Source organism: Schistocerca nitens, chromosome 1, assembly GCF_023898315.1.
Source record: "Schistocerca nitens isolate TAMUIC-IGC-003100 chromosome 1, iqSchNite1.1, whole genome shotgun sequence".
Taxonomy (NCBI): domain Eukaryota; kingdom Metazoa; phylum Arthropoda; class Insecta; order Orthoptera; family Acrididae; genus Schistocerca; species Schistocerca nitens.
Window position 1 is genome coordinate 897,276,075 of NC_064614.1, and position 22,899 is coordinate 897,298,973.

Here is a 22,899-nt window from a genome sequence, read left to right on the forward strand (position 1 = left end):
CACATCTCAAATGTTTCATTTCTCTTCTGTTCCGGTTTTCCTGCAGTCGTGTTTCACTACCACGGTATGCTGCGGTCCAAAAGTATAGTCTCAGAAATTTCCTCCTCAAATTAAGGTTTTTGTTTAATGCTAGTAGACTTCTCTTGGGCAGGAATGCCATTTTTGCCAGTGAGAATCTGCTTTCTATGTCCGCACTGCTCCGTTACTCATGAGTTATTTTGCTGCCTAGGTAGTAGAATTCCTTTACTCCATTTACTTCGCGATCATCAATCCTGATGTTGAATTTCTCGCTGTTCTCGCTCTAATCTAAATCATATACGTGTAAATGATTTTCGTACAACAGTCAGGCTAGTTTTATTACAACTCAAGACAACAACCGCACAAAAAAACTACATTTAGCTGTATATGGAGTTGAAAACAGGGCTGTTGACGCGTTTTTCTATAAGCCTGTCACATTTTAGGCTTTAGTGTGATGCTATATCGATTTTGGTCTATTCCTCCGCAGTTGGCAGCGTGCATTCTGGAAGAAAACAACTCACCTGCAAAAGTCAGTTGGTATTATTATGACAGTCAAAGCATCAAATTAACTCCAATGGTAATTTATATTTACGACATATTAGGTAATATTCCTTTTGTTTGTATGTCATGGACAGACTTCTAACCACAGTTAAGGATAGCTAGTTGATATGCTCAGTACATGTCCTCTGTACTGTAATCTCAGAAAGGAGCTCCCCTAGAGGCTACCTCAGAAAGACGAACTACAGTCGCTGTTCCTTATGCTTAGCTTCAGACATACCTTGGCGCAAATTTCCCACCTACTGTGAAAAACAGAACACCAAGCCATTGCGGATACGCATGTATATCACCAAATTTATGCCCCACCGTGCAATTTAACTACGGTAGTTGCGCTGATTACCATGCCGTAAGCAAGTCGTTGCCGAGTTGATTTTCTAAGGAGGGAAGTGTGGCTGAGAGAAGAGGCTAACTTTCCGGAACAGCAACTGGTTTCCTAAATCCTCTTCATCTTACAACATAATAAATTATACGTTATTTAGCACCACTGCCACTCACAACAAGCAAAATCTTCTCCATATAAGGCTAGTAAGTGCGTAATGGGGCCGCTAATGAGGGTCACCGACACATAAATCCATGGGTAGTAATTTGGTCGACTCATTGCGGTACGTTAACCGCAAAGTACCGCTACACTAGCGGGGCATATGTTATGCATTTGATAGCAATACTGGATGTATATTTACTTAAAAAGTCATTTCAGAAATGTCACAGTCAAGACGTTTCCCTGGGTTTATACATTTTCTGAATTTTGTAACCGCAATGTTTCGTCTAATACTGCATTAAAAATGTACAGAGGCGTTTCACATTCCACTTCCAATGTTTCTTCATCCACGAATATATACCATGAAAAAGTAACAAGAACATTAACACAATTATTCTCGAACGTGATCCTATCCCAGTAACGAAATTCGTATACTGTCAATAGTCTTTCACAACTTTTTCACATTCACTGGTAAAGTGAATTACTTAAACCTTTGTCCGATACAATGCTTCTGAGATACTGTCTTGATTTGTAATAAAATGGAAGTAACGTGCCGAAAAATCGTTTAACGTATGTAATTTAGATCATGTTGTTGTTGTTGTGGTCTTCAGTCCAGAGACTGGTTTGATGCAGCTCTCCATGCTACTCTATCCTGTACAAGCCTCTTCATCTCCCAGTACCTACCGCAACCTACATCCTTCTGAATCTCCTTAGTCTATTCATCTCTTGGTCTCCCTCTACGATTTTTACCCTCCACACTGCCCCCCAATTGGTGAACCCTTGATGCCTCAGAACATGTCCTACCAACCGGTCCCTACTTCTGGTCAAGTTGTGCCACAAACTTCTCTTCTCCCCAATCCTATTCAATACTTCCTCATTAGTTATGTGATCTACCCATCTAATCTTCAGCATTCTTCTGTAGCACCACATTTCAAAAGCTTCTATTCTCTTCTTGTCCAAACTATTTATCGTCCATGTTTCACTTCCATACATGGCTACACTCCATACAAATACTTTCAGAAATGACTTCCTGACACTTAAAACTATACTCGATGTTAACAAATTTCTCTTCTTCAGAAACGCTTTTCTTGCCATTGCCAGTCTACATTTATATACTTTTTACTCCGACCATCATCAGTTATTTTGCTCCCCAAACAGCAAAACTCCTTTACTACTTTAAGTGTCTCATTTCCTAATCTAATTCCCTCAGCATCACCCGACTTAATTCGACTACATTCCATTATCCTCGTTTTGCTTTTGTTGATGTTCATCGCATATCTTCCTTTCAAGACACTATCCATTCCGTTCAATAGCTCTTCCAAGTCCTTTGCTGTCTCTGACAGAATTACAATGTCATCGGCGAACCTTAAAGTTTTTATTTCTTCACCATTGATTTTAATACCTACTGGGAATTTTTCTTTTGTTTCCTTCACTGCTTGCTCAATATACAGATTGAATAACATCGGGGATAGGCTACAGTCCTGTCTCAGTCCCATCCCAACCATTGCTTCCCTTTCATGCCCCTCGAGTCTTATAACTGCAATCTGGTATCTGTGCAAATTGTAAACAGCCTTTCGCTCCCTGTATTTTACCCCTTCCACCTTCAGAATTTGAAAGAGAGTATTCCAGTCAACATTGTCAAAAGCTTTCTCTAAGTCTACAAATGTTAGAAACGTAGGTTTGCCCTTCCTTAATCTAGCTTCTAAGATGAGTCGTAGGGTCAGTATTGCCTCATGTGTTACAATATTTCTACGGAATCCAAACGGATCTTCCCCGAGGTCGGCTTCTATTAGTTTTTCCATTCGTCTGTAAAGAATTCGCGTTAGTATTTTGCAGCTGTGACTTATTAAACTGATAATTCGGTAATTTTCACATCTGTCACCACCTGTTTTCTTTGGGATTTGAATTATTATACTCTTCTTGACGTCTGAGGGTATTTCGTGAACATTATTAAGGTAAATACATTGTTCTCTATCAAAATCTTTCATTTGCTAACTATGCCTATCAGTAGTTAGTGCCTCCCGTAGTTAGAATCTTTTATTTAGCTGGCAGTATTGGCGCTCACTGTATTGCGGTAGTTCGAGTAACGAAGGTTTTTGTGAGTTGCAGCTGTGACGTATTAAACTGATAGTTCGGTAATTTTCACATCTGTCAACACCTGCTTTCTTTGGGATTGGAATTATTATATCCTTCTTGAATTCTTAAGGTATTTCGCCTGTTTCATACATCTTGCTCACCAGATACTAGAGTTTTGTCAGGACTGGCTCTCCCAAGGCCGTCAGTAGTTCTAATGGAATGTTGTCTACTCCGGGGGCCTTGTTTCGACTCAGGTCTTTCAGTGCTCTGTCAAACTCTTCACGCAGTATCGTATCTCCCATTTCATCTTCATCTACATCCTCTTCCATTTCCATAATATTGTCCTCTTGTACTTCACCCTTGTATAGACCTTCTATATACTCCTTCCACCTTTCTGCTTTCCCTTCTTTGCTTAGAACTGGGTTTGCATCTGAGCTCTTGATGTTCATGCAAGTAGTTCTCTTATCTCCCAAGGTCTCTTTAATTTTCCTGTAGGTAGTATCTATCTTACCCCTAGTGAGATAAGCCTCTAAATCCTTACATTTGTCCTGTAGCCATCCCTTCTTAGCCATTTCGCACTTCCTGTCGATCTCATTTTTGAGACGTTTGTATTCCTTTTTGCCTGCTTCATTTACCACATTTTTATATTTTCTCCTTTCATCAATTAAATTCAATATATCTTCTGTTACCCAAGGATTTCTACTAGCCCTCGTCTTTTTACCTACTTGATCCTCTGCTGCCTTCACTACTTCATCCCTCAAAGCTACCCATTCTTCTTCTACTGTATTTCTTTCCCCCATTCCTGTCAATTGATCCATTATGCTCTCCCTGAAACTCTTTACAACCTCTGGTTCTTTCAGTTTATCCAGGTCCCTTCTCCTTAAATTCCCACCTTTTTGCAGTTTCTTCAGTTTTAATCTACAGTTCATAACCAATAGATTGTGGTCAGAGTCCACATCTGCCCCTGGAAATGTCTTACAATTTAAAACCTGGTTCCTAAATCTCTGTCTTACCATTAGATAATATATCTGAAACCTGTCAGTATCTCCAGGCTTCTTCCATAAATACAGCGTTCTTTTATGATTCTTGAACCAAGTGTTAGCTATGATTAAGTTGTGGTCTGTGCAAAATTCTACCAGGCGGCTTCCTCTTTCATTTCTTAGCCCCAATCCATTTTCACCTACTACGTTTCCTTCTCTCCCTTTTCCTACTACCGAATTCCAGTCACCATGACTATTAAATTTTCGTTACCCTTCACTATCTGAATAATTTCTTCTATTTCATCATACATTTCTTCAATTTCTTCGTCATCTGCAGAGCTAGTTGGCATATAAACTTGTACTACTGTAGTAGGCGTGGGCTTCGTATCTATCTTGGCCACAATAATTTAGACAATAATTTAGACCATAAGCTGACCTTATGCAATGAACTTATTCCTGCGTAAGATCTGATTTAACATAAACTTATTGTCACAGTTAAGCCTTATAGCTAAAAACCTTTGATATTAAGCCCGTGGTATCAAACGGACGGAGTCCGTGGTCTCTGTGCCCTGCATCTCATAGACTCACTCGCCGACAAGCCTACCTCATGTGGTGCAAGAAAACACGTTCATGTAAAAAGCTCAGTTTGTTACAGAAAGTGACTATGTCACCATCGAAAATATTTGTAGAAATCTGTTGTTTGATTACAGAAGCCGCTGAACGATCTGGTGTAAATCATTTTATAATTTATGTCAAATCATAAAAACCAAAGAGGTTTTCAATTATTGACGACACTGAGACGCACATGTCCAAATGCTAAAGACACACACCGTATGATAACGTGTTACTTAAACAGCAAGTCTCACAAACTCAGCTGGCAGTAGTGGCGCTCGCTGTATTGCAGTAGTTCGAGTAACGAAGATTTTTGTGAAGTAAGTGATTCATGAAAGGTATAGGTTGTTGTTAGTCAGGGCCATTCTTTTGTAGGGATTTTTGAAAATCAGATTGCGTTGCGCTAAAAATATTGTGTGTCAGTTTAGTGTTGATCAGAATAAGTAAAGAGCGAAATGTCTGAGTACGTTCAGTTCTGCTCAGATGTTTGAAAGTCAAATAACGTAAGTGGTTCACCAGCACAGTAATTCATAAATTTTTCTAAGGGGCGTTTCAAAGTCGCCGAAGTGGCGTCAGCGAAAAAGACTTGCACCAGGCGACTAGTCTACCCGACGTGGGGCACAAACCACACGACATTTCAACAAAAACTTAGACATTAATCAATAAGTGATAGGCTGAATATCTCTACAGCCATGTCCAGAATTAACGGTTTAGGTATTTATTCCACAGCTCGTAACACGTACCATCTGACACGGCCATAACCAGTATTTTCCGCCCCACGTTTAGCAAACAAGTGTGAGCTCGTACGAAGCGTTCTGCCTGCCTATCCGTCAGCTGTTGATGTCACATTCCCTGATTAAATTCTTACGAAGGAAATGTATCACACGCTCATTCGCGCCAATATACACTGCCCAGTCACATTAATGTCACCATCTGTCAGAAGTCTGAATAACCACCTTTGGCAGTGCGAACCGCTGCAAGACGAGCAGGAAGTGTCAATGAAGTTGTGGAAGGTACCGACAGGGGTGTAGAGCCATGCCGACTCCAGTGCAGTGGCCAGCTGCCCTAGGTTCCTCAGCTGAGGATCCATAACGCGAACAAGTGGTCCCGCAGATTCTCGATTGGGCTTAAATCCAGGGAGTTTGTTGGCTAGGGAAGTAAGGTAAACTCATCCTGACGCTCGAACCACCTTCGTACACTGCGAGCCTTGTGACATGTTGCATTTTTCTGCTGGTTGATGCCATCGTGCCGAGGGAAAACAAACTGCATGTAGGGGTAGACATGATTCCCAAGGATAGAGGTATACTGGCGTTGATCCGTTGTGCCTTCCAGAATGACGAGATCACCCAGGGAATGTCCCGAAAACATTCCCCGGGCCACAACCGTCCCTTCTCCGGCCTCGACCCTTCCGACGATTGTTGCAGGGTGTTTGGTGTCAGGTGTTTCACGCCGATGGAGCATAAAAAACGTGATTAATCTGAAACCACCACGAGTCGTCTCTTAGAGGACATCCAGTTGCGGTATGGACATGTAGATTCCAGCGTTTCTCGTTGATGAACAGCAGTCAGAATGGATACTTAAGCCAGGAGCCTGTTGCGGAGAGGTCATTGAGGTGGTACACTTGGTAGCCCCTTGGTTCATGTGGCTGGTCAGTTGCTCAAAGTTTCACTTCTGTTCGCTCTTAAACATCTTCACACACAGTCGTTCACCCGTATCATCTACGGACTCTGATGCAACACAGTTACATCGACAACGGTGTTGGATAGCGCCCATATGCCATGCACGGTATGTTTTGATCATGGCGGCATACAAACAGTTTAAAAACTTATCAGTTCAGGAAACCCTCCACCCTTGGCCCGAAGGCCAATGATCGTGCCCTTTTGTTCGTCAGATAAATCACTCCATCCCCCATAACGACAACGATTGCAGTATTTGCTGCGCCCTCGTATACGCATTATGTACCCTCCTCTGTTAGTGGTGCCACCTGTGTGTGGTTATTGCACATTGACGTCAAACATAGGACGTGGTCACTGGGCTGCGTACTTTCCTGTTTCGTAATGATTACATGACATTGTCAGCTGTGTTGAAGGCGATCTTAGAATCTAAACAGGGATGTTGTTTGTGTTACAGAAGTTCATTTGCGCAGAGCGCATAAAAGTGCACAGTTATTTCTAGTTTAAGAGAAATTAAATTGACATCGTCAGGTCATTTGCGTAGAAAAAAATGTTTACAGGGCCAATCCATTGTATGAAGTTTCTGTAAGTTGTGTCCATTTAATGTGAAGAGTCGACTAAATGGACTGGCCCTCTAAAAATTTATATAATAATCTGCTTATGGAGATTTAATATCACTGAAACCAGTAACCTCTGGGAATTTTTAAGCGATCTGGGCGAAAAAACTTCTGTAATAAGAACAACAACCCTGTTTTCTGTTCCAAATGGTTCAAATGGCTCTAAGCACTATGGGACTTAACATCTGAGGTCATCAGTCCCCTAGACGTATAACTACTTAAACCTAACTAACCGCCGGCCGAAGTGGCCGTGCGGTTAAAGGCGCTGCAGTCTGGAACCGCAGGACCGCTACGGTCGCAGGTTCGAATCCTGCCTCGGGCATGGATGTTTGTGATGTCCTTAGGTTAGTTAGGTTTAAGTAGTTCTAAGTTATAGGGGACTAATGACCTCAGCAGTTGAGTCCCATAGTGCTCAGAGCCAGCCTAACTAACCTAAGGACATCACACACATCCACGCCCGAGGCAGGATTCGAACCTGCGACCGTACCAGCAGCGCGGTTCCGGACTGAAGCACTTAGACCGCTCGGCCACAGCGGGCGGCTTTTCTGTTTCAGGTATATCGATGCTGTCAGAGTATCTTTGCTTTGCTTCTAGAAATATTTCGTTGGCTAACATCGTAGCAATAGCGTGATGAAAGAGTGATAAAAATTATTATTGTATATGTGAACAACTCAGCCAGTGTTTCCACTGATGAACAAAAACATCACTGTCCACCGCTACACTGAATGCCACCTGGCGGCATTATTGGCACGTGACACATTAAGAAAAGTATATAACTCGAACAGAGAGGGGGGAATAATCCTTCTAGCGACGATACGGGCAGTAACTGAGGAAATCCGTTGACATCAGAAACTTTGCCAAGGGGCAGATAATTTTGGCCCGACGTTGCAAAACCTGGACATGAAAGTGAACAGTAGGCGGGCTTGGAAACAAAGAACCTTAACGGTGGCGCCACAAGATCAAATGATAAATTTACTAACGTCACGGCAGACAAGTCGCCAGCCACTACACTCCTTATGAATGGCAAAACCCACGGAAGAAAGTACCAAGAACCATTAGCACGTGATCCGGCAGAGGAAAATCATCACCTCAAGGCACCATTTACAATGTCAGAACTCACTGCAGTCATTTCCAGCTTGAAGATTAAGAGAGCTCCTGGTATCGATGAACTTAGAGTCGAGCAAATTAAAAACTTTGGCAGTAATACCCTACAGTGGCTGCTAGATTTGATAAACGTATGTGTAGAAAGGCTCCATATTCCAAAGATGTGGAGGAAACCCCGAATGGTTGCACTTCTGAAACCAGGAAAGGACTCTGATGATCCAAAAAACTTCCGACCTGTGTCTCTTTTATGTCACTGTTTTAAGATCTTGGAACGCCTGACGCTAAGTCGCATAGAAAGCGTCCTGGAACAACAGATCATCCCACAGCAGGCGGGTTTCCGAACAGGCAAATCGTGCTGCGGTCAAGTCCTGAACCTGACCTAACATATCGAGGATGGGTTTGAGAGGAAAGAGATCACGGGAGTGGCATTCATAGACCTTTCAGCTGCATATGATACCGTAAACCATCGGAGGCTCCTTAGGAAAGTATATAATGTGACAAGAGATTACCATTTAACATCACTGATAGGTACTTTCCTGCATAACAGGAGATTTTGCGTCTGTCTCCAGGGCAAGAAGAGCAGATGGAGAAATCAGAGGAATGGCTTACCTCAGGGAAGCGTCTTCACCCCAGCTCTGTATAATATATACACAAATGACCAACCCGTGCCAAACATCACGGGCCAATTTATGTATGCCGATGACACTGCAGCTTCAGCCCAAGGTAACAATTTTATGGAGAAATTAACCATTACCTTGGAAGCTCTCATCCCAGTATTATGAGGCAAACCACCTAAGGCCGAACCCTTCCAAGACGCAGGTCTGTGCATTCCATTTAAAGAACGGGGAGGCAAATCGTGAATTAAATGTAATATGGAGAGGTGAACGTCTCGAGCATTGTAAAACGCCCAAATATCTTCGTGTCACTTGTGATCGCACACTGACCTATAAACATCATTCTAATGCCACAAGGGAAAAAGTCTCAACTAGAAATAACATCATCAGGAAACTAACCAGCAGATCCTGGGGTGCAAACCCAAAAGTCCTGAGAACTTCAGCCCTTGCGCTCAGTGTGTCAGCCGCGGAATACGCCGCTCCAGTATGGTCTGCATCAACACACGCGAGAAAAATTGATGTCGCGGTGAATGAAATGCCACGTATTGTTACCGGATGCTTGAGGCCAACCCCAGTGCACAAGATGTACTTAATCATGGGGATCGCACCGCCCAACATACGACGTGACACCGCTGGCGAAACCGAAAAAACCAAGCAAGAAAAGGACATGCGTCACCCTTTATATGGACACCAACCTGCTGACCGACGGCTTTGTTCGAGGAAGAGTTTCCTGTCACGTACCCGAGCCCTGGAAGGGTCGGCTGCAGAGAATCGTTTGAAAAGGTGGGAAATCGACCTGAGAAACACCCATAAAGCTGTAAAAGAAGAGCTGGCGCCTGGTGGAGACCTACCATACACAGTCTGGAGAACCCTAAACCGTATGAGGGTAGAAGTGCCAAAGTGCAAGACAAACCTGCAGCAATGGGGTTTCCTAAAAGATAATGAGAACACTCTCTGTCTGTGTGGCTCTGTCCAGGATACTCAACACCTGCTTATCTGTCCATATTTAGACCAGCCCTGCACAATGAATGACTTATGGGAGGCAAATGACAAGGCCATATTGGCTGCTGATTTTTGGAAGTCTGAAGTCTAGTTGCGGACACGGAAAGTAAGTAAGTACTGCACCTGTAACGTTTCAGAGCTGTTGATGTAAGAGCCTTACTTCCGCGTATTCGTCGATTGTAAACACCACCCATAATTGCACATAAAGTTTAGATATTGTGCTTTTACGAATGCAGGAAGGATGCTGTATTTGCCAGGTATCCCAGTGTTACTTGTGACATAAGTTGAGTAACCCTTTTAAATGTATAACTTCTGTATAGAGCGGGAAATATAGCTCCAAGGAAAGTCAAAAGTATTCTCTTCCATTTTCCTTTAGAACGACACTTCTTCCTCTGTCAACGACACTTTACTAGCGTTCCTGAGAGTCCCAAATCAAACGAGGTATCAGTTTTTGTACCTAATACAGTATTCGTGGGACTGTGATCTTTCCGTTAACGTTTCTGCAGGTTCTTGAGCTAAAATCTGCACAATTACATTTAGGTCTCGAAATGCAACTCTTCCCTGATTATTTTACAGAAAAAAATTACTGGCTGGTGCGTTTTCAGAAGTGTTACTTCTGATGTTCCACTACGAACGATTGTTGAGAACATTTCAAAAGATCTTTTAAAAACACTTACTTACATCATTCTTTTCTATGGGATGAACTGCTGACAAACACATCTTATTAATGGTCCCGATTTTATTCATTTTCGCAGATTAAAACACATCGAGGGGTATTAGCTTCGTCCGGGTCTCCTTCTCTCATTTTTATCAGTGTAGAATCGTACCACGCATAGTTAATTTGTATTCCGCCTTACTGAATAAAGAAAACATGAGTGATTATAATATGCGCAAGGTGTGGGTTCTTTAGTCAACTTAAGTTTATTTCTATCTTGTTTGGGTTTCATTGCGACCTTTTCAATAGCGTGCCTGTGAGAAAGGCAAGAGTGGACATCTGATTTTAGCTTCGAGGCACGCCTTCCATTCTGATTCTTGGTCTGATAGAGTGCGCTTCGTGATAGGCAGTGACTGTTAAGTGCAGCTTGCCAATATGCAACCTGCATCGAAGGGTCGTGGAGATTTAGGGGCGTGGCTGATGTTCTGCAAACGACACTCGCGTATAAGCTGGAGGCGCCGCACACCGAAGCTTCTCCACAGCTGCTGCTACAAACACCAGTCCTCCGGTGGTAAGGCTTCAATGCGATACAGCAGATTAAGGCAGTGATGTGGAGCAGGGTTTGGTTCGGAGTCTATCTGTTGAAGTTGGCTACATTCACGGGTGCTTAAGTATTCATATAGTGTGCAAGGTCCGGGGACGCAACACGATCTTTCACTCTACTTTCTTTTCTTTTGATGGTTGTTTCAAGTGATCATTCATGCTATTAATTAATGTCGAAGATAGCCGCGAGGTTTAATGATGCTTATGTGTAAAAGTTCTTCTGTTCTAACCGTTTCAACTGCAGGATTGCTCTCTTTTCAAATAAATATTCAGTGAAAAATTATGGATGATTAATGCAGCGTCTCTTTTTCACTTGCCGAAGTTTTGACCTCAATTTTCCAGCGATTTCCCCAGGTGGCGACACTGCTTCATTTTATTTTATCACTTTACCATAGGTTCACTACCTGTAATTGTGGCTTAACTGAACAAATTTTGAATTTGGCTACACCTATGAACAGTATTTGTTAGTTCGAACTGAAATCTTGGTAGTAATTCTAACGGGTACTTCTAACATAAGCTAGTGATTATGGGGAAGCTTATATCGAGTAGAGTAACTGGCGTTCGTTTTGTGCACAACAGTTTGATTTTGAAAGTAACTGCAAGTTTCGTGGGAGCTCTCTGTAGCATTTGTTCTGGCGTGCCAGGGATAAGCACAAGCCAGGGATAAGCACAAGCCAGGGATAAGCACAAGCCAGGGATAAGCACAAGCCAGGGATAAGCACAAGCTTAAATTTGTCAGTCCAGGAAGCACTAGTGCAATTCTTTTCTCACACGCGGCGCCTCGTATCGTTTCTTTTCCGTTTCGTTTTGTTCAAAAATTACTCGTGCATGGTCAAAAGAAATAGAACCTCCAACTCTCGAAGCAAAAGCGGCAAAAACCAAATACATTGACCTAAAAAGCTGACGGATCTGCTCACAGGGAACTCAAACTATGAACTGCCTCAGGCGAGCTTTTTTTACATGTATTTATTTATAAGTAAGGTTCTCGACTATTACAGTTTTTAATTACGGTAGTTTTATAACTGAAACATACATTCAGCCAAAGTATATAGGTTTTTGTACAAAAAATGAGGGCAATCAAACTAATGGTTGGTTCAAATGGCTCTGAGCACTATGCGACTTAACTTCTGAGGTCATCAGTCGCCTAGAACTCAGAACTAATTATACCTAACTAACTTAAGGACATCACACACATCCATGCCCGAGGCAGGATTGGAACCTGCGACCGCAGCGGTCGCTTGGCTCCAGACGGTAGCGCCTAGAATCAGACTAATAATCATTATAACAAATAATTACAATTCTCGTTTAGAACTTTCAAAGGAACATAAATTTCTAGATCAGTTACACTGACCAAAGGTCTTTTTGAGAAAACGAAACATTTCCTTATAAGAGGATAAGAACCTTCTGACTTGGTATGTGACAACTGATTTCTATAACTTTTTGTTTCTTGTGAGCGTTAGGTGATACGTTTTGTTTACTCTTTGATTTTCATTCCTATTGCCACAAATAATACAGAATTGATGAAGGAAAATGCTCGTTTCTAGTCAACAAAGCCAATACTAAATCTTGTATGACAAATTTCAATTTGTTGTTGTTCTTGTGGTCTTCAGTCCTGAGACTGGTTTGATGCAGCTCTCCATGCTACCCTACCCTGTGCAAGTTTCTTCATCTCTCAGTACCTACTGCAAGCTACATCCTTCTGAATCTGCTTAGTGTATTCGTCTCTTGGTCTCCCTCTACGACTTTTACCCTCCACATTGCCCTCCAATGCTAAATTTGTGATCCCTTGATGCCTCAGAACATGTCCTACCAACCGGACCCTTCTTTTCGTCAAGTTGTGCCACAAACTCCTCTTCTCCCCAATTCTATTCAATACCTCCTCATTAGTTATGTGATCTACCCACCTAATCTTCAGCATTCATCAGTAGCACCACAATTCAAAAGCTACTATTCTCTTCTTGTCCAAAATATATATCGCCCACGTTTCACTTCCATACATGGCTACACTCCATACAAATACTTTCAGAAACGACTTCCTGACACTTAAATCTATACTCGATGTTAACAAATTTCTCTTCTTCAGAAACGCTTTCCTTGCCATGGCCAGTCTACATTTTATATCCTCTCTACTTCGACCATCATCAGTTACTTTGCTCCCCAAATAGCAAAACTCCTTTACTACTTTAAGTGTCTCATTTCCTAATCTAATTCCCTCAGCATCACCCGAATTAATTCGACTACATTACATTAAGCTCGTCTTGCTTTTGTTGATGTTCATCTTATATCCTCCTTTCAAGACACTGTCCATTCCGTTCAACTGCTCTTCCGAGTCCTTTGCTGTCTCTGACAGAATTACAAAGTCATCGGCGAACCTCAAGGTTTTTATTTCTTCTCCATGGATTTTAATACCTACTCCGAATTTTTCTTTTGTTTCCTTTAGTGCTTACTCAATATACACATTGAGTAGCATCGGGGAGAGGCTACAACCCTGTCTCATTCCCTTCCCAACCACTGCTTCCCTTTCATGTCCCTCGAGTCTTATAACTGCCATCTGCTTTCTGTACAAATTGTAAATAGCCTTTCGCTCCCTGCATTTTACCACTGCCACCTTTAGAATTTGAAAGAGAGTATTCCAGTCAACATTGTCAAAAGCTTTCTCTAAGTCTACAAATGCGAGGAACGTAGGTTTTCCTTTCCTTAATCTTTCTTCTAAGATAAGTCGTAAGGTCTGTATTGCTCACGTGTTCCAATATTTCTACGGAATCCAAACTGATCTTCCCCGAGGTCGGCTCCTACCAGTTTTTCCATTCGTCTGTACAGAATTCGCGTTAGTATTTTGCAGCTGTGACTTATTAAACTGATAGTTCAGTAATTTTCTAATCTTTTCGACACCTGCTTTCTTTGGGAATGGAATTATTATATTCTTATTTACGTCTGAGGGTACTTTACCTGTCTCATACATCTTGCTCACCAGATGGTAGAGTATTGTCAGGACTGGCTCTCCCAAGGCCGTCAGTAGTTCTAATAGAATGTTGTCTACTCCCGGGGCCTTGTTTCGCCTCAGGTCTTTCAGCGCTCTGTCAAACTCTTCACGCAGTATCGTATCTCCCATTTCACCTTCATCTACATTCACTTCCATTTCTATAATATTGTCTTCAAGTACATCGCCCTTGTATAGACCCTCTATATACTCCTTCCACCTTTCTGCTTTCCCGTCTTTGGTTAGGACTGTGTTTCCATCTGAGCTCTTGATATTCATACAAGTGGTTCTCTTATCTCCAAAGGTCTCTCTCATTTTCCTGTAGGCAGTATCTATCTTACCCATAGTGAGATAGGCCTCTACATCCTTACATTTGTCCTCCAGCCATCCCTGCTTAGCCATTTTGCACTTCCTGTCAATCTCGTTTTTGAGACGTTTGTATTCCTTTTTGTCTGCTTCATTTACTGCGTTTTTATGTTTCCTCCTTTCATCAGTTAAATTCAATATTTCTTCTGTTACCCAAGGATTTCTACTAGCCCTCATCTTTTTACCTACTTGATCCTCTGCTGTCTTCACTACTTCATCCCTCAGAGCTACACTTTCTTCTTCTACTGTACTTCTTTCCCCCACTGCTGTCAATTGTTCCCTTATGCTCTCCCTGAAACTCTGTACAACCTCTGGTTTAGTCAGTTTATCCAGGTCCCATCTCCTTAAATTCCCACCTTTTTGAAGTTTCTTCAATTTTAATCTGCAGGTCATAAGCAATAGATTGTGGTCAGAGTCCACATCTGCCCCTGGAAATGTCTTACAATTTAAAACCTGGTTCCAAAAACTCTGTCTTACCATTATATAATCTATCTGATACCTTTTAGTGTCTCCGGGATTCTTCCATGTATACAACCTTCTTTTATGATTCTTGAACCAAGTGTTAGCTATGATTAAGTTATGCTCTGTGCAAAATTCTAACAGACGGCTTCCTCTTTCATTTCTTACCCCCAATCCATATTCACCTACTATGTTTCCTTCTCTCCCTTTTCCTAAACTCGAATTCCTGTCACCCACGACTATTAAATTTTCGTCTCCCTTCACTATCTGAATAATTTCTTTTATCGCATCATATATTTAATCAATTTTTTCATTATCTGCAGAGCTAGTGGGCATATAAACTTGTACTACTGTAGTAGGCGTGGGCGTAGTGTCTATCTTGGTCACAATAATGCGTTCACTATGCTCTTTGTAGTAGTTTTACCCGCACTCCTATTTTTTTATTCATTATTAACCCTACTCCTGCATTACCCCTGTTTGATTTTATATTTATAACCGTGTATTCACCTGGCCAAAAGTCTTGTTCCTCCTGCCACCGAACTTCACTAATTCCCACTTTATCTAACTTTAACCTATCCATTTCCCTTTTTAAATTTTCTAACCTACCTGCCCGATTAAGGGATCTGACATTCCACTCTTCGATCCGTAGAACGCCAGTTTTCTTTCTCCTGATAACGATGTCCTATTGAGTAGTCCCCGCCCGGAGATCCGAATGGGGGACTATTTTACCTCAGGAATATTTTACCCAAGAGGACGCCATCATCATTTAACCATACAGTAAAGCTGCATGCCCTCGGGAAAAATTACGGCTGTAGTTTCCCCTTGCTTTCAGCCGTTCGCAGTACCAGCACAGCAAGGCCGTTTTGGTTAATGTTACAAGGCCAGATCAGTCAATCATCCAGACTGTTGCCCCTGCAACTACTGAAAAGGCTGCTGCCCCTCTTCAGGAACCACACATTTGTCTGGCCTCTCAACAGATACCCCTCCGTTGTGGTTGCACCTACGGTACGGCCATCTGTATCGCTGAGGCACGCAAGCCTCCACACCAGCGGCAAGGTCCATGGATCATGGGGGGAGGGGGGGGGGGGGAATTTCAATTTATAGACATTTAAATTGGTATTTTCAAATCGGTAGTGAGCATGATATAACTAACATATTTTTAATATGATGTTTAAAAGGAAATTAACTACTAATTTCACATTCATTACAATTTCAATTAAGCTTATTTGTTCCGGATGGCGCAGTAGGATGACTAATCTTGAGAAGTTCTATTTTTACGTGTTGTTCACTCACGTGACTGACACGAATACTCACTTTAATTGGTAACATGTTGGAGATATACTGATACTGTATAAGTCTAAATTCATCGTGGGATCATCCCATAGTCGAAAATGGTTCAAATAGCTCTGAGCACTATGTGACTTAACATCTATGGTCATCAGTCCCCTAGAACTTAGAACTACTTAAACCTAACTAACCTAGGGACAGCACACACGTCCATGCCCGAGGCAAGATTTGAACCTGCGACCGTAGCGGTCACGCGGTTCCAGACTGAAGCGCCTAGAACCGCTCGGCCACATCGGCCGGCAAGTCCCATAGTCCTCAGAGCTATTTGAACCATTTTTTCATCGTGGCATTCGCTAGTAAACAGATGTCGCTAATCGCATGTGTAACCTTGCTGCCGCTAACCTGTATGTTTATATTGTTTACACTGTCAACCATATCGTAACTAATGTATTATCAAATTGTTCGTTTCTCTACATAACTATTTTTTTATCTCTAATTATTTTTTCTCGTGTAATATTTGTTATTATTTGTATTATCAACTTTTCGTTTCTCCACATAACTATTTTCATTTTTAATTGTTTTTCTCATGTAATTTTGTTAATTATTACATAAGGTAGTCTCACTTCCATCCTTAATTAGCAACCCACCATCATACTTTAGTTGTTATCCTCATAAGTGCAATTAATATCACACTCTGTCATAACGTGCAGATTACTCCCGTTGTGTTTAGCGAAATTCCTTCCCCTGCCAGCCCACGGCTACTTCCAGAACCGTTGCAGACTTCGCTGACCTTGGCCGCAGATCCCGTTGTCTCCCCGGGGACCTACCCCCTCACCCTCCCGGCCGCTTTCACTGCACAGAACTGGGAGGACACTCCCTCACCCCCCTCTCCTTCACACGCCTTCCGCATTCCTCATGCCAGACCCTCTTGTCACCGCCAACCACGACCCGCAAACATCGATCGGCAACCTCCTCGGGCAATCAACACCCGAACGCACCAAGCTGCATATTGCACATGCATATGTCCAGTCTCTGCCAGCTCACTTCGACGAGTTCAAATATATATTTCAAACTGCTGATATACACGTAATACTTTTGTCAGAGACTTGGCTCAAGCCAAGTATTCCTACAACTTCCGTAAACCTAGATGGCTATATCTTTCTCAGGCACGACAGATGCAACAGACGAGGGGGCGGAGTAGGGGCGTACATACGCTCTGATTTGTCACCTACAGTACTACACACATCCGACAACAATGGAGATAAACAAGTGGAATATATGGTCATAGAGATCAAATCACTTAACAGAAAGTGCTTAATATGTGTCCTTTACAAACCTCCTAAAGTAGGTGGGTTCGCCTGCTTCGAAACTGCCCTCTCTAGTCTCGAATCGTCATATGATCATGTAATTATAGCTGGTGACACTAACATTAATTTTCTGTGCAATAGTCCTTCCACTGGGAAATTTAAGAGGATGCTTTCTTCCTCAAATATGACGCTACTTCAGCTGGCACCTACTCATCACACGACTACCAGTCACACTTTCACAGATATATTCGCAACGAAATCTCCGAACAGAATAATCCGCACCTCTCAAATATCTGCGCCTGGCATGTCTGCCCATGACATCACTTCCATGACGTATTCACTAGAATGCCCTAGAAAGAAACAAAAACTGTCTACATACCGAGACCTCAAACGCATAAATTTGCCTGAACTCGAAACTGAGGCACAAGAAATAGTTTGGGGGATGACCTCTACTCCCCTCATGGACATAAACGACAAACTCCACGATTTCACTAACAAAATTACTCAACTATATGACAAATATGCTCCAATAAAGACCAGAAAAGTAAAAAGGCAACCTGCACCTTGGCTGACTGATGAACTAAAACAGCTCATGAATCTCAGAGATGCTGCACATCGAGCATACAAGATACACCCTACACCTGAAAATCACGCTGTATACAAGCAGAAACGAAACAAAGTCAGTCAAGCGGTGAGAAACGCTAAGCTCAGACATGCCCGTACATTAGCTGACAATAGATGTAGACCAGCTATCCAGTGGAAAAATCTCCGTAGTCTCGGTTTAGGCAAAATAAAAGTTGCAGAAAATCCCATGGTCCCAGCTGAAGAACTAAACCGATTCTTCACATTACCTGCAACCAAAATTGATCCGCAAAAAAAACAGAGAATCATTGATTACTTCATGGGGATGAACGACTGTAGCAAAGAAAAATTCTATCTACAGCACGTCACTTGCAGTACTGTCAAGAAAGCCATAATGCGGATTAGATCAGCATCTACTGGACATGATGGTATCACTATCCAGATGGTAAAACTTATTATTGACCAACTACTGCCCTCTATAACAGACATTTTCAACAATTCATTAATCACAAGTGTTTTCCCTGAGGCCTGGAAACTGGGACAAATTAAGCCACTGCCTAAAAAGGACATCGCCACAGCACCCTCTGACTACCGCCTCATCTGCCTTCTTCCTGCACTATCAAAGGCCTTAGAGTACATAGTTCGTGACCAGCTCACCAACTACCTAACTACTAACAACCTACTAGACGAATACCAATCAGGTTTCCGTAAACATCGAAGCACAACGTCCGCTCTGATAAAGGTGACAGATGACCTGAAACTTGCCATGGACAGACAAGAAGCGACTATCATTTGCTTCTTAGATTTCAGCAAAGCATTTGATACTGTCGACTTCGACATCTTACTAGCCAAACTTAGCGGTCTAAATTTCTCACCAAGCGCAGTGCAATGGTTTCGCTCATACATGACGTCTCGTCAGCAACGCGTCCTGTCTGGGAATATAAAATCACAATGGCGGCAGGTAGTGTCAGGCGTTCCCCAAGGCTCAGTATTAGGTCCTATACTCTTCTCTCTTTATGTCAATGATGTGTCATCGGTCCTGACCTATTGCAAATACCATATGTATGCTGATGACCTTCAGTTGTATCTAAGTGCGAAACCAAGCAATCTCAAGAAAGCTATTGAAAATTTCAATACTGACCTCGATGCACTGTCAAAATGGGCACAGGACATAGGTCTAAAACTAAACCCATCTAAAACCCAAGCGGTACTTGTTGGTCACTCTAAGCTCATTAGCCCAAAACATCGGGAATCCGTACCACCTCTTATCCTAAATGGAACAAATATTAAATTCTCGCCCTCAGCAAAGAGTTTGGGAGTAATAATAGATGAAAATCTAAATTGGACAAAGCACGTAACTGCAGTGTGCAAAAAAGCATCAGCATCCCTTCATGTCCTACAAAAATATAAAAAACTCTTCCCTTTCGATCTGAAAAAGAAATTAGTACAAACGCTTATACTCCCAATCATTGACTACAGTGATATTATCCTACAAGGCCTCTCTCAGGAAAATTCCCGACGTCTAGAAATGGTCACGAATGCCTGCGTCCGATATATCTGTGACGTTCGACTTTTTGATCACATTTCACCAGCATATGCAAAATTGTCCTGGCTGCGTGCAGACAAACGCAGAGATTTCCATACACTCTGTCTCATCTACTGCCTTATAAATGTACACTGTCTCTCATATCTCTCCTCGTCCCTAACACTCATGTCGGAACAACATGACAGAAACACACGTTCCCATCATAATAAAATCCTCTCCGTTCCACTGCATCGCTCGGTCACCTTCTCCAAGTCCTTTACAGTAGCGGGAACCCGACTCTGGAATAACCTCCCTCCTTATGTTAGAGAACTTAAAAACATGACCGGCTTCAAAAAACAGTTAATGACGTATCTACTTAAGCAACAGTAATGCCTTCCTCTGTACATGAGTGCACTTCACCTCATTAGTTCCCTCTTTCCCCCTCCTTAAACCTCCCTTACCCAAAACTCGCTACACTAGTAAACATCTACTTTACACACCAAGATATTAATGTACATCTGCACAAACCTTCATTACTATTGCCAATCTTTCTCATGTTTGTCATTATTATTTCATTTTTTTTACTGTTATTATTATTGCTTTCACCATAATCTGTATGTATAGAACCTGATGTAAAAATACTGCCAGCATTTACTAGTCATGTTTATCATTATTATTTGATTTTTTGTTTTACTGTTATTATTATTGCTTTTATCATAATCTATATTCATAGCAACTGTTGTAAAAATACTTCCGCATTTACTTTATTAGGTCTTAGTCACTACTCTTTATTCATATTGTCACTAGAGTAAGCTAATTTTCTCATTTAAACTATGTTCATGATGTAACGCTGATGTGTGAAATGCTGCATGTGTGGAACACTGGTCCGATGTAAGAGAGGGCCTGATGGCCCTAATCTGATCAGGTTAAATAAATAAATAAATAAATAAAACTGAATCAAAGAGAACGGGGAAAAAAGGGTGACAATCGGTTAGAATTAGCAGTGTGGTTTATAGACGCCTTACTTCATTTGACGCCATCGTCAATACAGTGCGAGTAGACAATCAGATCGTGATTGTGGAAAACTTCTGGCCTCCGAGGGCGACAGCGGGCGCACGTAAGTGGAAGTTTTCGTCGCCTACGGGTACTCAGTTTTATGTTATTGTGTGGACCGTGCTCCCCGTCTGCATCAGCATCAGACCCTACCTGGCGCCACCAGAGTGTAGTGGCTGTGGCTGAAGGTGCGAGGCAGTCAGCACGGGCAGCGCTGGCGCCGGCTGTGGTAACGGGCCGGGCCCCGCCCCACCGGCTGCGTGGCGCGGGGCACGCTGCCATTAGCCGGTACACCACAGGCTGCCTACCTTCCCACGGGACGCGGTCACGCGCTGCTCCCCAGTGGCGCGCGTCGGCGCCGCCTGCCCACCACACGCCTTCCGGGTCGTTCCGAACCCGGGACTCTCGGTTGACGGGGTCACACTCTCGCAATGAAATTCCTGCTACCTGCCTGCGAACGATGGTCATCGCCGAAGCAACCGGATTTCGGTTATATCTGTTGTTTTTTTTTTTTTTTTGTCATGCCAGTTGATCCTGACTGTTAAACCGTTCAAAATAACCAGTTTCTGAAGCAACCGTTTTCCGATTTTTTACTCATATTGTTTCCTGTAGTAAACGTAGAAATCAAACAAAGGTTGAAAAATTTTGACTCTCTCAGTTTCAAGACACATAGAACCAAAATAATAAATTAAACAGGCAAAGATAAAAAACTTTGTCCGTCCATCGTTCACTGCTTTTTCTCGAAAAGTGGTAAGTGGTTGAATACCACAAAAACATCAACGGTATTCTCCTATTGGGCCTAATATTTTAAAACTCTGCTCAAAAATCGTATTGTAATAGGCGATCATACAATTACTTGGGAATTACAAATAGTCACTGCTAAAGGTTGAAAAATGAGGTCGGAGAACTTTGTTTTTCGTGTCAATTTATCCTTTTACAAGAATTGCGAATATCGTTCAAATGGGTCTGAGCACTATGGGACTTATGGGACTTAGCTTCTGAGGTCATCAGTCCCATAGAACTTAGAACTACTTAAACCTAACTAACCAAAGGACATCACACACATCCATCCCCGAGGCAGGATTCGAACCTGCGACCGTAGCGGTCCCGCAGTTCCAGACTGAAGCGCCTAGAACCGCTCGGCCACCCAGGCCGGCAATAATTGCAGTTAGACTTATTATGTAGGCATAGGCAGCAGATAAGCTATTTTCTAATTTTATTGTCTCTATGTTTTTATTACTGCTACTCTGATTTCCTTCCTCTTTTATTACTTCATAAAAGTGATAGACTAATTTAAAACCTATTAAAGCTAATAAGCGTGGTACTTCATTACTATGTCACTTCGCAGAAACATTTCCAGGGTACGGTTGGTACCATCCTGCAGCACAACGGATATATGGCGAAGACAGTAAGAAACTGCCGTATAGACCAGATAGAGGCAATTCTTCCACCCTCCACGTTCCTTAACACAAGACACAAGGTAACAGGGTCATTATTGTCTGAGCAATGCTGTACCAGTTCTTATGCCATGTGTTTGTTGCTCGTTTCTAACTGTTATCGTTGTTGTTAAAATAGCGCTGATTGCTTTTCCCATTTTCTATACTGACACAACATTTCTAAACAATTGAAAAAAAATGATTCAAACGGCTCTGAGCACTATGGGACTTAACATCTATGGTCATCAGTCCCCTATAACTTAGAACTACTTAAACCTAACTAACCTAAGGACATCACACAACACCCAGTCATCACGAGGCAGAGAAAATCCGTGACCCCGCCGGGAATCGAACCCGGGAAAACGGGCGCGGGAAGTGAGAACGCTACCGCACGACCACGAGCTGCGGACTAAAGAATTGAAATTTCTGGACAAGCACTACTCGAGAGAAAAGTTGTATATACTTGGCTGTTGATAAAAAACATCTGTTATAACCGAAAAATACGAGTTATTTCTTCTGCCTGTTCTAACAAGTTATAAAAGACAAAGGAAGTCAAGGTAGCCATTAAAAAACTTAACAAATCATTCGTTTGTTAACAACGATAATAGAAAGAAACAAATCTGCTGTCTGTGACCTTTATTTCTTTGTAATCCATTTAAGCAGACAACATAACACAAAATGTAGGGGACTCGAACCTCAGTTTTCCAATTTTATCACTGGTTATTCGTAATGGCCAACTAGCTGTACGATCCTCGATTACCACATGATTTTCGAGAAGAGTTTCCAAAATATTGTAATCAACTCGAGAATACGGAAGAAATTTTATAGCATTCAACCATTCATTACATTTCGAGAAAAGCAGTTAACAGTATGCAGACTGATTTTTCTTTTCTTCGCTTATTTTATTTGCTATT